Source organism: Cebus imitator, unplaced genomic scaffold (genome assembly GCF_001604975.1).
Source record: "Cebus imitator isolate Cc_AM_T3 unplaced genomic scaffold, Cebus_imitator-1.0 Scaffold618, whole genome shotgun sequence".
NCBI lineage: Eukaryota > Metazoa > Chordata > Mammalia > Primates > Cebidae > Cebus > Cebus imitator.
In genome coordinates, this window is record NW_016107933.1 from 625,563 (window position 1) to 635,230 (window position 9,668).

A 9,668-nucleotide genomic window follows, 5' to 3' on the forward strand; every position below is an offset into this window, starting at 1 on the left:
CCATCAGTGGGAATCAAAGGATGTATCACCCTCTCTCTGTGCCCTGGGGCAGGACGCGGTGCAGGAATGAAAGGGGAAGGGGGACTGACTACTGGGTCCTAGGGGCTGAGCCAGGCCTGATGCCCAGATGGAGACCACAAAGGCCAGAAGATGCTGTTAGGAGGGTACACCCAGGCTGCGACCCCAAAGATCAACTTTTGACCTTACTGAGAGGCAAGATTCTTTCAATCCCCAGCTCCTCTTCCTCTGAAGTCCCTGTCCCCAGTCCCCCGTCCCCCATCTGCCTTCCCATCCCTCCGCTGCAGTCTCAGCACAGCGTCTTCCTGCCAGACCTGGGCTCTCTGCCCATGAGCACAGTCAGGCTCCTGCCCTCACCTGTCCTCAACCCCACGTATACATTCTGTCCTCCCACCATTGCACTCCCAGGCCCCAACCTGAAATGGCCTCTCCAAGATCTGCCCACCTTTTCCACTCGAGCATCCAAGGGCACCTTGGTTCATCCTGGGGCCAGTTTGCTGTTAGAGGCCATTGCCAACCAGAACCTGTCCCCGATCTCTCCTCCCCAGCAAAGCCCTGATCCTCCCATGCTGGCTATGCTCAGCGGCCTCTCCCCAGGGTCCGCCTGGGAGCCTCCTTTCGGGCTGTTGAACATCTCTGTTCTGGGACCCCCAATTTCTGCCTCACTTCCTCAGAGGGTGAACACCAGCCCCTTTGATCTTCTCATTCGCCCTGCCCCAGGCCTGTGTGGCTAGGGCTTTGGCCTTTGCCTTGGCCAGGGCAGAGGACCCAGAGACGACTCAGGTCTCTCCCTGCTGGCCAGGAGGTCCCAGTCATAGGGGGAAACAGGGCTTATACAGCAGGCTCCAACTGTGATCTCACGTTCTCGGTTCTTTCAATTCTGGGGCCTGGGTGTGAAGGTGCTGCAGCTGAACAGCCATCTTCACCTGCAAGCTGGGCTCTTTCTGTGTCACTAAGGGTGCCTGAGGCTGGATCCAGGCCCCAGGCATGGTGAGACATCCCATGGAAATTTAGATTTGTAACTTTTCTTGAGAAATTGGAAGATGTGGCCACGCTAGACCCACACTCCTGCTTAGCGGCCGTTAAATGGGGCACTTACCTTGCGGTTAGCGGCAGATCCCTCCTCTCCTCACTCCCTAGAGGCATCTGCTCTTGTGACCTCTGATGACCCAGCTGGTTGGTTCCAGAGAAAGTTGGAACTGGAATCCTAGTGTATCACAAGAGAGATGACTCCAGAGCTGGGAATCCAGGAGGGCTTCCCATAAGAGGCGGCATGAGTTGAATCATGAAGTGTGAGGGAGCCAGCCCAGAGTTGTGTCCAGGTGCTGTCCTAGAACCCATGACACATTCCTCCAGTGGTTGTCATTGCTTCCATCCTCTTCAAACCATGAGTGAAACTCAACCAGCAGCCTCCCCTACTTCAAGGGTCATGTTCTATACCTTCCTGCTGTATTTATGGTTGGGTATTTCTTTATGCAGCGCCTAAAATTTTTAAAGGATACTTTAAATCACTACCATAAATGGAAAAGCCAGCATCTCACCATCTTGCCATAAATCAAAGATAACTGCTATAAATAAATGCAACAAGAAGAAAAATGTTATCAGTTCTAGACATTTCGACCTGCAAAAGGCACCAAAGGCTGAAGCTGATTAGCAAGCGTTACAAAAGCCTTAAGATAGACTAGCACAGAGATCATTTCTTTGATGTGGTCAGAAGGATGACAGGAGACCTGGAAAGGAGTAACTGACTTTGTGAGTCCACGGCATCTTCTAACAGGTTCACGCAGCTAAATTATATTGTATACTTTGTGATACTTGCTCTAGGATATTTTTTGGAAAAAGAGTTTGTCTCCTGGACACTGAATAACCCCTGACAGCTGTTTCTTCCCACATCACTCGTGCCCCTGCCACCAGGGTTGAGTTGGGGACAGAGCAGCACCCTTCCCCGGGCCATCCTTTAGTACCCTCAGTGTCACCCACCAGGGTGGTGGATGAACGAGGCTCACACGCATCTAACTTCACAGTTAAACCCTCAGGGAGGTGGCAGGGACTTGCAGACACATCCCAGCTTCATGATCACTTGTCCCCCACTCAAAAACAGACAGAAAAACAAAAACAAAACAAACAACCAAAGAACAACAATCTTCCTACTTCTTCAAACCTCCATGATTCAGCTCTCGCCTCTCCCCCTCTACTGGTGTGTGCCCTTCTTTGATCCTCCTTTTCCTCTTCCAGGTAACATAGGGGACACGGAAATCCCAGTGGCTCTCTGCTCCTCTGCTTGTTCAGTCTAGAGCCCAAAGACAAAAACCAAGGGCCGCTGGGCCAGTGCCGCTGGATGTGTTCAGTGTATGCCACATGCGTTAGTTTCTATTGGAGCCTGAAAGTCTTCAGGTCTGGCTGTGCTCTCCAGCCTGCCGCAGTCCTCACCACCCCCTGTTGCCCTACACCTATTGCTCATGATTGTCAGTAGCCTGTTCCCTGAAGGCCTGGAATTGTCACCATCATCAAGAAGCCCAGTGTTTGTGGGGAGGAGTGAGGACGATTCAGGGTCAGCTCAGGCCTTACACACCCAACCCCCTTAAAACCTTCCCAAGGATGTGAAGTACAGAAAGAGGTGGGGACCTTTCAAATCCTCTTGGGTGCCACAAATCACCCCACATCCCTGGCAGAAGGAACATTAAGGAGGAAGAATGTTTTCCAATGCCCACTGCCACCTGCCTCAGTGGGTGGGTGCCCTGCATTGCCCTGAAAGAAGGGTCAGGCTGCCTGGTCTGGCTCAGACTGCCAGGTCACGTTTGTCAGTACAGACCTCATTCAAGACAGAACCCTACTTGAGAGCCACTGCTGTCCCCTGATGTCCACACAGAAGCCAACCCCCAAGAAGGTCATATGCTTTTTGACAAAGTCTCCTTCCTTGGCACGACCTGCCAAGCAGATGGAGGCAGTGAGGTTTCTTTGCCCTCCCTAAGGACAAGCAAGCTCCTAGGGGCTGTGGGAAAGGCTGGACTCTTCTAGTCTCCCTGGTGCCTGCACACAGAGCAGACCAAGAATGAGGGGCTAGTGACCTTGTCGAGGGGCCTTGAAAGCAGCAACTCTGTCCAACTTTGCTGTTGGCAAAGGGCGGGTACAGTGGTCTCATCTGACGCTCTGGCGGAGTTCTGGCTGGAAGTGGCCCTGCTGAGCAGTATCTCAAGGGAACGCTGATTGAACAGAATGTGGGGGCCGGGTGGCCTCCAGAAAGTGTGGTTCCTGCTGTTTCTCGAGGATACCCCTTCCCCACACCATGTACACACTTTAATGGGGAGCTGTGTCCAGTAAAAGAGGAAAGTGGGTGGTGTTTCTAGCGATTGTTTTTACTGCCATTGTACCACGGAGGCGTCCCATCACCACTGAGATAGAGTCTGCCTGGAAGTGAAAGAGAGAGTGCTTGAGGTTTGGAGGATTGGGGATCAGGGCTCAGTTAACACTTCTACATGGAGATGCAAGATGGAGACTCAGCCCCAATCTAAGCATTATTGACCCAGGGAAGGATGTAGCTGAACGTCTATTTGTGACTGTCCACTTGCACGTATATATACTCAACTTAGCAGAGGAAACAGAAAAATTTTAAAGAGGCTATCTGGGTGTGTCAGACAGTGACACTATTTGAGCTGGGGTCTAAATCTCTGGGTTCACCTGTGTCTCACCCGTGTTAGGGGTTAGAGGGCCATTTTGTCCAGCCCCCTTATCTGGGAAAGGCCTCTGGGTCCCTCAGGATGCTCCTTGCTGCAGGTAACACAGCCAGCTTAAACCACAATGAAATGCCCAGGCCCTGCTAGAGCCCCAGGATCCCTGGCCTCTGGGGCTTCATTCCCTGTAGGTCACCCTCTGTGTCAGTGTCCCTCCATCCAGTCCAGCCTGACCCTGCCCAGTTCACGGGATCAAGGATGTGGGCCTTAAAGACACCAGAGCTCCTGGCTGGGGTTTCAGGCCTATGGTGCCCACAGTGAAGCCCTGAGACCCTGGTAGGAGGAAAACTCTGGGTGCAGGGCTGGGAGGCTCCAGCCATCTCTGCAGCCTTGGGGACCCCACTTCTCCTCCAGGAATGAGAAGGGTCCCTCCTCTTGCTGGTAAAAATGTCCTTCTTAGCTGCTCCTTCCAGCAGCTCCAAGGAGTCCTCCTTCCTCTGCAGAAGCACTGAGGCCGGGCACAAATCCCAGCACACTTCAAGTGGGGCTCCCGGAGGAATTGGCCACCTCCACTCCCTGGAAAATGGTGTCCCCTTCCTCTGAGGGTTCCAAGAAAAAAAGAAAGACACAAAGAAAAGATAAGCTTGTATCCTTTTGGTGACTTTCTAAAAGTTTGTTGGGTTTTTAAAAATTAATTAAGTCATCCCCGTTGCCAGTGTTTCTGTGGCTCTCTACAGGTCTGGCTCTGGGCTACCCCTCAGGAGGAGAAGCCTTTTCTCTTCATACTGACCCAAGGCCACTCCTTAGGGCCAGTCCCTGACCCCTCTGCTTCCTGGGCAATCTCATCCTTTCCCACAGGCTCGAGAGCTTGGGTGTGATGACTGCCCACCTGCCAGTTTACTCTACCGGTAAATGCAGTTCCCCCAGCCACCTGCATCAAGATGTTTCAGAGCCCCACAAACTCACCCACCCAGAACTGCCCTCATCTCCAGCCCAGCCCCAACCCCGGCCCAGTGCCTTGGGCTCAGCATCCGCCATCTCCACTCTCCCTGCAGGAACCCAGCCAGGGACCTGGGGGCATCTCGGCTCCCTCCATTCCTTTACCCCCACATCAAAGGACTCTCCAACTCTCTCCACCCTCTCATTAGCTCTGTAACCTGCACTGCCTCCCTGCCACACCCTCTACCCCAGCCTTGATACTCCTCCCCAACATAATGGCAGCACCCACAGGACCATCCCATTTGGGCACTAGATGTCTGAGATTGAACCCATGTGCTCAAGTGACTTCTGCTCCTGCTAGTCACACAGGGACAGCTCCAGGACGGCACCCCACACACAATGACCTGCACATAGCATACATCTCATGCTTGCCTCTGTCTCCCCATTGGAGGGGGCTTGTGCACCTCCCTTCCAGTCTTGAGCAATGCTTGAGCACGGCTTATATTTGTTTTCAACAGAGGGTAGATGTGAGCAGCCCCTAAAACAGGTTGGTGGCTCAAGTGCCAATGTTCTTCGGAATGATGAGGCCCAGCTCCAAACTGGAGAGCTCCTTCCCCCCCCGTAGGCAAGGCTGTCCTGGGGAGCAGGGCCCCTGCTTTCCCAGGGTTGCTGAGAGGGGAATTTCATCAGGGCTCATTGGCTTAGATTATTTCCAGCTCCCCTTTCCAGTCATGTGCCGTTGGGAAAGTTAACCTCTTGTGCCTCAGTTTCTTAAACTACTGTTTATTGGGCATGATAATACCTCTTCACAGGTTGGTTTGCAGAATCAAATGATGTGTTTTTTTTGAGACTGGATCTCACTCCGTTTCCCAGGCTGAGAGCAGTGGCATAATCAAGCTCACTGTAGCCTCAACATCCTAGGCTCAAGTGCTCCTCCCACCTCAGGCACCCGATTAGCTGGGACCGTAGTCACGCACCACTGTGCCTGCTAATATTTTGTATTTTGTAGAGACAGGTCTCGCGATGCTGTTCAGGCTGGTCTTGAACTCTTGGGCTCAAGCAATCCACCTATCATGCATGGTCTCGTAAAGTGCTGGGATTACCGGTGTGAACTACCGCACCCGGCTGAGAATCAAATGATTGACCACCTATGTGTGGCTCACAACTGATCCTCACAGAGCTAGCGTCAGTACCTTTGCTAGTATTGCTGTCCATCACTTCCTGTACGTGGTTCTACCCATAGTACGGTATTAGCCCAGAAACACAACACCACGGACACTGGAAAATTGCAGAGTATTTTGACATGGCCCTTTTCATGCCATCACTGACTTTAGAACCAAATCCTGACTGTACTATAGAACATTAATGGTAGGACACCAGGATTGACTTTGGCCTGAACCTTGCCAAAGGCTTGCGGAAAATATAGCAGTTGACGAAACACAGCCTAGCACATAGAACGTACGCAGTAAATATTTGTAGAACCAATGAAACAAATAAGATTATTTCCAAAGATAGATTCCATGAAGGCGATAAAAGAGGCAGGTGGTATAGAACACATGGGACAAAGGTGGTGGAGGGTGGGAGGGGGACTTTTAGGCTAAAAGCTAATCAGAATTTTCTGGGAACAGTGGCTTATGCAGTGAGCACCTCAAGCAGAGAGAGAGCACAGGCAGAGGTCCTGAGACCGGAAAGAGCTTTCTGCTCCAGGAAAAGCAAGAGCCACGCAGCAAGAGGTGGTGAGAATGGGAGACAGCAGGAGGAGATGGAGTGAGAGAGGGAACCGCCGAGGAGGCAGGGCTTTGCAGGTCTCTGCCAGGGGTTTGCATTTTGTTCCAAGTGGAGAGTTTAAAGTAGAGGAAGGAGGTAAGATCATGCCCACTGCAAAATGCTCTGGGCATTTTGTCCCAGGAGGTCTCACTGGGACGCTGGTTGAGGGGTCTCCAGCCCCCTTCTCAGGCTAAGGATCATGCACATTTCTACCCCACGACCACCCTCATCTGCCCAGATCAAAGGTGACTGGCTGAGCTGGACCCCTGCAGTTTCCTCTCCCACTGGAGCAGATAGAGGCCATCATGGGGCAGCTCAGCATGTGAATTAGCAAAGCTCTTTGTAAATGGCCTCCTCACTGGACCCTGGACCATAGCCTCACTGGGTCTTGGCCTTGCTAGACCCTAGACTTTAGCCTTGCTGGGCCTTAGACTCTGGCCTGGCTTGACCTTGAATCTCAGCCTCACCAGACCCTAGACTATGACTTTATTGGACCCTGGACCTTGGCCTCACTGACCTTGGAACTTGGCCTTGCTGGACCCTGAATATTGGCATCACTGGACCCTGGGCCTCAGTCTCACTGGACCTGGGACCTTGGCCTTGCTGTACTCTGGACCTTAGCCTCACTAGACCTTAGACCCTGGTCTTACTGGACCCTGGACCTTGGCCTCACTGACCTTGGCCTCACTGATGTTGGCCTTGCTGAACCTTGGGCCTTGGGCTCACTGGCCTTGAACCTTGGCTTTGCTGGACCCTAGGCCTCAGTCTCACTGGACCTTGGACATTGGCCTTGCTGGAGCCTGGATCTTGGCCTCACCAGACCCTGGGCCTCAGCCTCACTAGACCTTGGACCTCAGCCTCACTGGACCCTGGACCTCAGCCTCACTAGACCTTGGACCTCAGCCTCACTGGACCCTGGAAGGGTGTCATCTTGGAAACACTGTCATCTCAAGGTTGGGGGACTTCCCAGCAAATTGACATGAAAGGGAATGGAAGCTGATTCAGGGTGCTGGATGGGTGACTTCTCCAGGAGACCAGAGGCGAGAATGTTCACTTGCACATGCCTGTATGCACACACACCACGGCACACACATGTGGTGATGCATATGCACAAGCAGGCATGCAGACACGTGCCGACCTGCAGCCCACAAACGCCCACAGACCCAGACACGCAGACGTACGCTCCAGAGCCCACGCAGTGCCCTGGCCTCCCTAATTGTATTTCTGAAAATGAGAAAGAGGAAATCAAATGACTTTGAGGCAGCTGCTGTTACCCCATGGCGATTTCCCATCTCTGTTCAGAGAGGCCGCAGCAGCAAGGCTGTCTGGAGCTCCATCTGAGCCCTGATACTCCTTAGCAACCCACAGCATGGGCCACACTGCAAGCTGTCTCTGGCCTCGGCCAGCTGGCCTGCTGTGGACAGGAGCTGCCAGCTCACCTCGGGGTTGCAGTGGTGATAAAGGTTGCTGACCTGCCTGGGGCAGCTGAGACCCCCCAATGTGTCTGTTCTCAAGGCACCCCAGAGCCCAGGTCCAGAGCCCAGGACCACAGCATTTGCCTTCATTATAGAGCCCAGGGCCCCTGCCCCTGCCTCCGAGCATCCGAGGACCCTGTGCCTATAGGATGAGAAGCTGCTGCCCAGAGGATCCCTTCCTATGGGTCTGTGCTACAGTCTTCTCTTCCTGAGACTTTTCCCATCCTGAACCACAACACAGACCCTCTAATGGGAAGTCCCCCAGACCCCTTATTCCCCACAGCATCTCAGACACAGCCTAGACAGAAGGGTACTGTTGGCCATAAAATTGTCTTCAATGATAGAGCAGACAAACTGCATGATCAGCCGCACTGTTATCCTTGGGGTCAACTGAGACCCTCGGGTCTTCCTCATATAAACATAGCAAAGCATGTCTCCCACTCCCAAAGTGGGCATTGACAATGGAGGTTTTGAACTGATTGCAGTTGTCGCTGGTTTCCCTTTACTGGTTTGAATCTGTGTGATGATGAGGTGCATAGTTGAGAAAGAACAGAGTCCCCGGGCCAGGTGGCTTCAACAGTGCATGATCAGCCGCACTGTTATCCTTGGGGTCAACTGAGACCCTCAGGTCTTCCTCATATAAACATAGCAAAGCATGTCTCCCACTCCCAAAGTGGGCATTGACAATGGAGGTTTTGAACTGATTGCAGTTGTCGCTGGTTTCCCTTTGCTGGTTTGAATCTGTGTGATGATGAGGTGCATAGTTGAGAAAGAACAGAGTCCCCGGGCCTTGGCTTCTCAGTGACCCAGTCCTGGTCTGAATGACCAAGCTCTACTCTCCTGCATCCTCCTGGGCACCAGAGAGACAGTCGCTGGACCTGAGAACTGCAGAGCCAGGTGGTCTCAGACAAACCATCCCTGCAGAGGAAGACCCTCAGCCCTGGGATCAACAAGGGGTGAGGGGCAACTTGCTTCAAGATTTGTCAGAGGTTTGCAGATGACTGACTCCATCCACCTGACACATGGCAACAAGGAAACAAATGCCTCCGAAAGACCTCACTCTCACTGGAAACTGGGGTTTGGCCTTGCTCGGTCCCAGGTCTTGACCTCTACCCAGGCTGGACCCTGGACCTCCATCACTGAGCTCCAGGCTGTGGCCATGCTTGGCCCTGGGTGTTAATTTTGCTAGATCATGGACCTCAGCCATGTAGGGCTCTGGGCATCAGCCTCACTGGACCCCGGACCTTGGCCTTGCCAGGCTGTGGACATTTGCCTCACTGGACCCTGGACCACAGCCTCACTGGGTCTAGGCCCTGGACTTTAGCCTTGCTGAGGCTTAGACTCTGACCTTGCTTGACCTTGGACCTCAGCCTCACTGGACCCTAGATTATGACCTTATTGGACCTTGGTCTCACTGACCTTGGACCTTGGCCTTGCTGGACCCTAGACCTCAGTCTCACTGGAACTTTGACCTTGGCCTTGCTGGACCTTGGGCCTTGGCCTCACTGGTTTGGACCTTGGCCTGCTGGACCCTAGGCCTCAGTCTCACTGGACCTTGGACATTGGCCTTGCTGGAGCCTGGATCACTGGACCCTAGGCCTCAGCCTCACGAGATCCTGGTCCTCAGACTCACTGGACCTTGGACCTCAGCCTCACTGGACCCTAAACATCAGCCTCACTGGACCCTGGACCTCAGCCTCACTAGACCCTGGACCTCAGGCTTACTGCACCCTGAGCCTCAGCTTCATGGGATCCTAGACCTCAGCCTCGCTGCACCCTGGACCTCAGCCTCACTGCA